This window comes from Mesoplodon bidens (assembly GCF_964165515.1).
Source record: "Mesoplodon bidens genome assembly, contig: HAP1_SCAFFOLD_352, whole genome shotgun sequence".
NCBI classification, from domain to species: domain Eukaryota; kingdom Metazoa; phylum Chordata; class Mammalia; order Artiodactyla; family Ziphiidae; genus Mesoplodon; species Mesoplodon bidens.
The window spans coordinates 438,779-446,381 of NW_027672295.1; positions in this window are offsets into that span (position 1 = coordinate 438,779).

Below are 7,603 nucleotides of genomic sequence, written 5' to 3' on the forward strand. Positions count from 1 at the left end.
CAACTAAAGACATGGGCAGGTGAGTATGTATTCGAGTTAACTGTGCAGAGCTGATAGCTCTATTAACTATTTGGAAAGCTTGAAATCCTCTGGAGTCATAGAGCGTGAAGTAGAAGGATCTGAGTCACCTTTAAGAATATCAAGTAAAGGCTCTAACTGAGCAGCAGTAAGTTCTAAGGAAGGCCTTAGCCAATTAATATCTCCAAGTAATTTTTGAAAATCATTTAATGTTTTTAAATTATCAACTCGAATTTGCAGTTTTTGAGGCCTAATGGTAGAGTTATCAATATATTTTCCCAAATAGAAAAATGGAGATTGTCTTTGAATTTTTTCTGAGGCAATGACCAAGCCAAATGATTGTAAGGATTGTTGTAAAAATTGAGAAGCAGTCTCTAATCAAGAAATATTATCAGTGGCTCAAAGTATATCATCCATATAATGTATGAATATAACGTTGGAAACCTTTTTCTCACAGGAGTTAAGGCCTGAGCCACATATATTTGGCATATGTAGGACTATTTGCCATGCCCTGAGGCAATACTTTCCATTGAAATCTCCTCATGGGTTCCTTAAAATTTAAGGAAGGCAAGCTAAAAGCAAAATGTTTTCTATCTTCAGGAAACAAAGGAATAGTGAAAAAACAATCTTTAAATCTATAACTAAAAGATGATAATTGTGTGGTATGGCTGTTGGAGAGGGTAGGCCTAGTTGAAGAGCTCCCATTATTAGCATAGTTTTATTAACAGCTCTTAGACCCTGTAATAACCTATATTTTCCAGACTTTTTCTTGATAATAAAAATAGGAGTATTCCAAGGACTACTGGAAATTTTTAAATGCCCTAATTGTTCCAGTACTAATTGTTCTGCAGCTTCTAACTTCTCCTTTGTGAGGGGCCATTGGTCCACCCATACAGGGTCATCACTCAGCCAAGTAATTGGATCAGCAGTGAGTGGAGGAGAATCCAAGGCCCCTAAGAAAAACCCAAACCTTGTCTATCACTTTTTATTTTCACATCAATAGGATAGACAGTTCCTTTTTGATTTGTTCCCAGCCCTTTTTGTGGGAAGAAATCCTTGATCCAATACCATATTAGAGACTTGAGAATTTGGACTATAAAGTAATACTCCCATTTCTTTTAATATATCTTGGCCCAAGAGGTTTAAAGGCAGCCCAGGCAAAACATAAGGCTGGAAGTATCCTGAATGGCCCTCACTATCTTGCCATAATAATAACTGACTACTTTGCATAGGAGAAGAACGCTGTCCTATTCCTTGAAGTTCTGTAATAATAGGACTAACGGGCCAATGTTTAGGCCAGTACATCTGCGTCATAACAGAGACATCAGCTCCAGTGTCTAACAAACCGGAAAAAAACTTTCCATTCATGGTTCATTTCATTTCTGGACGTTCTTTCCCTATCTTCTGAATCCAGTAGGCAGCACTAGATGATCCAAAAGCCTTTGTTTCTCTCTTTTGATGTTGTAAAATTTGTCCACGAGGTACAAAGGGCAAAAGTAGCAATTGTGCAATTTTATCACCAGGAGAAATCGTTATTATATTTTTAATAGTTTGTGCCATGATTTTTATTTCTCCTTCGTAGTCAGAGTCTATGAGTCCTGGCATAATAGTTAAACCCTTCATGGCGACACTACTTCTTCCCAATAATAGTCCAATCAAACCCTTGGGTAAAGGTCCATAGATGCCCATAGAGAGGGCCTGAGGACCCATTTCAGGAGCTAATACATATCTGGCGGAGGTACTGAGGTCCAGTCCTGTGCTTCCTGCTGTTGCTCTGGAGAGCGAAGATATTGTATGTTTTTGTTTTTGGTTAATGTCTGATTGATAGTTTGAGGAGGATACACAGACGTTGCCCCTATTATTTGTTGGGGCCGGGGAAGGCCCCGGGAGGTGTTTCCCGACAGTGGTGTCCCATCCCTGTGGGCCACTGAGTGACAATCTCGTGCCCAACATTTTCCCCTATTGCATTTAGGGCATAAACCAGGGATTTTCTGACCATCTGGAGGTTTTTGTGTAGGGAAGGAAGGAGCAGGGTTACAATGAAAAGATCCACATTCTCCAGCAAAATGACCTGCCTTTCCGCATTGAAAACTAGTCTTTGTTCTCTTTTGATTGTTTTTAAACCTCACTTTAGTTAATGCTGCAGCCATAGCAGCACCCTGTATATAAGCAGGCCCAATGTCTGCACAAAGGCGAATATAATCCTCCAGTGTTCCCCGTTTTCTCCAAGGTCGAATCGCAGCCTGACACGCATTATTAGCGTTTTCAAAAGCAAGTTGCTTCACTACAATTGTACCAGTGAGTCCATCCACAATGAGTCTCCCCACCGCCTGTAACAATCTATCTACAAAATCAGCATATGGTTCATCAGGTCCCTGTCTCATTTTTGAAAGATCCTCAGTTTTGTGTGTAGAAGGTAATTTCCTCCAGCCTTGTAATGCCAAATGATTTATTTGAGGATAAGCAACAAAGGTATAAGTTAATTGATCTTGTAAAGAAATATATGGTCCTTCCCCAATCAGCATATGATAATCCACTGGAATATCATGGGTAGCATTCTTTTCTGCTTCTTCAGCAGCCCGTTCATAAAAATCAAACTTCCATATTAAATAATCTCCACCATTTAAACAAGCTCGTGCAATAGACTTCCAATCAGCGGGGGAAAGAGCTTCTCCTGCAATAGTGTCAACCATAGCAGTAGTAAAAGGAGCAGTGGGCCCATATTGAGCACAAGCAGATTTCAAATCTTTCAAAACTTTAAAAGGAAGAGCCTGATGCTCCCTAATAGCCTGTTGAGGATTATTAGGATCAGGTCTTTCTATGACAGGACAACAGAAAATAGGATCTTCTCCTCATTTTATTGCTGCTTATACAGCACGTTGCAAGAGACTGAGCATTTTTACAGATATAGATTTTTGAGGAAGACAGTCCTTACTAATGTGCAGCTTTTTCACTGACTTATCTATCATAGCCATTAGAAGATCATCCTCAGGATGATTCTCTCTTTTATGTTTTTTTTTCTCTCTCTTTTATGTTTAAAAGCCTCATCGGTTAAGTCAAAATGTTCCTCTTCATCTGAAATATTTAAATTAATTAGCTCTTTCGGTTTAGGAAGTGGCGACACAGTAGCTGATAATACAGTCTTGTCTTCTGTCAGAGGCTTATGTTTTTCTGACTTTACATTCAAATCAACACTATCATGAGAAGAACCTAAACATGTTTTTATCAGATTCCACAAACTAAATATAACAACAGCAGTATGAGTAGGCCCTCGAGACTCATAATAATTTTTTAAATCTTCTCCAACTTTCGGCCAGATTTCTATGTCACAGAGTCGCCATCAGGAAACCAGGGAGATACATCATGGATATGCTGCAAAAATTCAGTCAACTCTGAGGTAGAAACTTTATTACCCCGAGCTATAATCATCGAAAGTAAAACCTGAGCAAATAATTCACGCTCCTTTGAGCCCTTTTGCCCCATCTTATTTTACTTCTGACTGTTGCCTTATGCCTCTATTAGTTTCACTTTTACTCGTGGCCACACATATTTTGCATAAGGGTTCTCTTACCTGCACTTTCTTTTCCTTTTAATTGACTTCACGCTTCAGGTCCCTGTTCGGGCGCCACTTGCCATGGACCAGCCGGAGAAAGAGGATTTCACCGCCCAGGGTCAGAAGGGACGGGGTAAGGAACTGAAGTAGCACCGACGAATGGGGTCAGAAGGACCAAGACAACTGATGGTTGCAAGGCAAGTTTCATTATGCTACAGGTGCAGATTATATAGACTAGAAAAGGGAAGGTTGCCAGACGGTGGTTTACATTATCTAATGACTGTCTCGGCTCAAGGTTAACTTCCCTGGGAGAAAACCCATAAACCCAGAATCATCCAAAATAACCTGCATGTGCAGCGGGGAGACAGCTTTGCTTGTCTCATTTTACTTTCTTTCTGATTTCTGGGCCCTGGTGATTTATCTCCCATGGATTGGAAGAAGGAGGGGAACAAGTAGGGACAGTCCCTTCGAGCAGCAGCGGCATGCCTGGCATGTCCGAAGGTGCTCTCAAGGCTGACTGCTTCCCACACATATGTTGGCTTCTTTAAGCCTCAAGCCCTCGATCCTTTGTTGAAATACAATAATTTCATTCCTATGGTTTTCAATACCAAAAACTCAACCTCCAGGAGGGTTAAAGCCTAATTTGTACTCCAAACCAAGTAGCAGTGCAGTTCGCTACTACTGAGGCTGAATCCATAAAGACTTCAAGACCACGACCAGAAGACAAGTTATTACATATAATACCCTAGAAGGCCTGAAACATAATTATCATATACATAGCTGGTCCTTCAGAGCTTTTTACCTATAACATGTTTTTTGATGAAAGTTATTTAATGTACTGGAGATAACTGTGAATTACTGATCAAATATTTGAATACTTATACTTACCTGGAATTTCATTTCTGCTGAAAGAAAAAGGAAGAACAGGACTCACCTAAAAAAAAAACAAACTTTAGAAATGAAAGTAAACATCTTATCACACACTATCACCTTTGGAAGCAACATAGAGGGGCAGTCAACAGTAAAACACTGGTGAAATAGGACAAAACTCTAGGCCAAAAATCCATTATTTTTATCATCAGTGACAGTACCACAACTGTGCCCTTCATAATTAATAAGCACTCCTAAGAATCTTCATTTGGCACCAGATGATGTGTTTAAGAGAAACACTCTGGGAGGTTTTGAATCAGACTTGGTTTTTTGTTAGCCAAGTTACAGGAGAATTTTTACAGTGGGGGGAAGGGAAGAAGGAAACGGACCAGAAAAAGAATTGAAGCCATCATCTACAAACCAAAAAAGCACTGAGAGTTCCAAACGTTATGTCAGACACTAAAATGACTGATATAGGCTCAAGCAGTTTATAAAACCTATAAAAAGACTACACCAGCAAAGTCCCCATTTATCTGTAGAGTTCAGAAACTAAAACAAGGAATATTTCAGCTTAATATCTTATCTCAAGAGAATCATATACACTTCACATGAATAAAAATACCTGAAACCAAACATTTTTAAAAGCTCCCATACCCAAAATAGAAAGAAAAAAATTAATTCAGAAGACTCAATCAATCCATGATAATCACAAAACGGCTGGGCAATCTCCATCTCCCTTCCACACTAACCATCCATCCCCTGGAAGACCAAGGGAGATCAGACCTTCCAGACTTACCTTCCAGACACCTGGCTGCGGCAAAATTCGATGGAATCTCCTTGTGGAACAGCAGTTTCCCATCTCTTGTGTCTCTCCCTGTCATGATCATGCAGGAAGCAAGTCTGGCTGTGCTATTTCTTATCATTGTGTGTCACCCATCTGCAACATGATATTGAAAAAGTAGTTCCCTTTCCCCCAGAAGGTTGAGGCTCAGCTACAGGGGTAATTCTCCTGGGCACACAGTCATTATTTAGGCCGACTCAGTGACTTCAACAGGCTTAATCATGTGATCAGGTTTGTTGCCAGCTGCATAATGCTCCCACATCTGTAGATAGAGCCGCTCTAGTTCCATCGTGTATTGTTTGGTGTTGAACAGAGGGCTAGATGTTCTCTGCTTCCAGACTTTGCCACGAATTTTCTTCAGGTATTCTACATCAGTTCCCAGTTTCACAGCTATCTCTTCATATTCTCGTCTATTTTTAACAATCAGCTCAAGACAGCCTAAACAAGTGAGCTGGGAAGCTGCAACTCGGGAAGCAAGAGTCTCTCCTGGCATAGTCACCATGGGGGTCCCTGCCCAAAGGACGTCCATCCCTGTGGTGTGTCCATTACAGAGTGGAGTGTCCAAGCACACATCAGCCAGCTGGCCTCTCCGAACGTGTTCCTCTTTAGGAGCAACAGGGGAAAAAATGATACAGTTCGGGGGAAGGCCCATATTTTGTGCGTACTGTTGAATATTAGCTTCTCCTGCTGCTGGAAAACACAACAGCCACAGTACACTATTGGGAACACGCTTCAGAATATTTGCCCACATCTGCAAAGTAGATGGGTCAATTTTGTATAACTGATTAAAGTTACAGTACACAATGGCATCTTCCAGTAACCCGTACTGAGAACGTGTGGTTACAATAATGGTATGGGGAACCTCCTCTCCAGTGGCAGCCTTATTGTTGATCAGGGTAGTTGCCAGTCCCTTGCTTATACTGAATCCATTAATTGTAATCTGAATTTGTCCTCTGTTAATCTTATTTCAATAACCGCTTCTGCAACAGTATTCATAGGAATGACAGGCATATTAAGAGTTGTATTACTTCTGTCTGCGTTGTCTTCTCCATCAGGACATTTCATCTTGACTATTTGCACATCTGATAGACTATCAAGAAATGCTTGGAGGTCGATGCCATTCAGCACAATCCGATTGTCATAAATGTGCCCATTGGACTTAAAATCGATGACGGCTTTTTTCTTCAGCTGAGGGAACATATTAGCATGATCACCAATAAAGAAAGTATGGGGCATATAAGCCGGTTTCTCAGAATACTGCTCAGCAACTTCAGCAGGTGAAGTTTCCTGATCAGTGATGATATAATCCATGAAAAGCACGCCACTAGTCCCAGGGTACCCCAGCCACATTGCCTGAATAGGAACTGGCCTGAGAGCAAAGAGTTCATTTCAAGCACCCCTGGTATAACCATTCATATTTACAAGGATGTGTATACCATCTTGATGGATGCAATCAGCTGCTTTCCCATTGCATGGAATCTGAGAAAGATCAATGAAATGATTGGCTTCTGCCATCACCTTCGCTCGGAAGTTTGTGCCATCATGTGGGCTCAGGGCATAACAGAGTATCTCAAATTTATCAGGATTGTGCATGCCTGGAATAGACTGCATAAGATGAGAAGTAGGATGATTCCCAAAGTCAGAACTCACGTATCCTACACGCAGTCGACCATCACTGAGCTTCAAGTCTTTTGGATGTTCATACGGTGGTTTATGAAGGACACTTATATTAGCCAAGCAGAGGTTCCCATGCCTCTCAGCAATAGCCTTCCCGAAGCCATGAGAAAGAGGATAGAGCATACTATGATGAGGCTGCACAGAAGGCAACCTATTCTTCTACAACTGGTCAGCCACAATGCTGACCAACTTCTTCATTCGCTCATCATAGTCTGTCCAATCACAGACAACCTGCAGGCAATGAGCCAAATTACAATAAGCATCAGAAAAATCAGGTTGAAGCTTCAGAACAGTGCGATAAGAAGCAATTGCTTCTGGAATATTCCCTGAATCGTGGTGAATGGAAGCCAGATTGCTGTGGGCATCCGCAAATGCAGGGCTGATCTGAACGGCACGAGTATAACACTGCAAGGCTCCCTGAACATCCTGCATCTCCCATAGGGTGTTTCCCATATCACAGTAGGCATCAGCAAAGGTAGGACTGATTCGAATAGCCTCCTTATAATGCATCAGAGTTTCCTGAAATTTTCCCTGCTGCTTCAATGCACTTGCTAAATTTAAATGGGCATCAGCAAAGTCTGGGCAGAGTTCTAATGCTTTACGATACAAGCGAACTGCCTCTTCACTGTTTCCCTGTTCTCCTT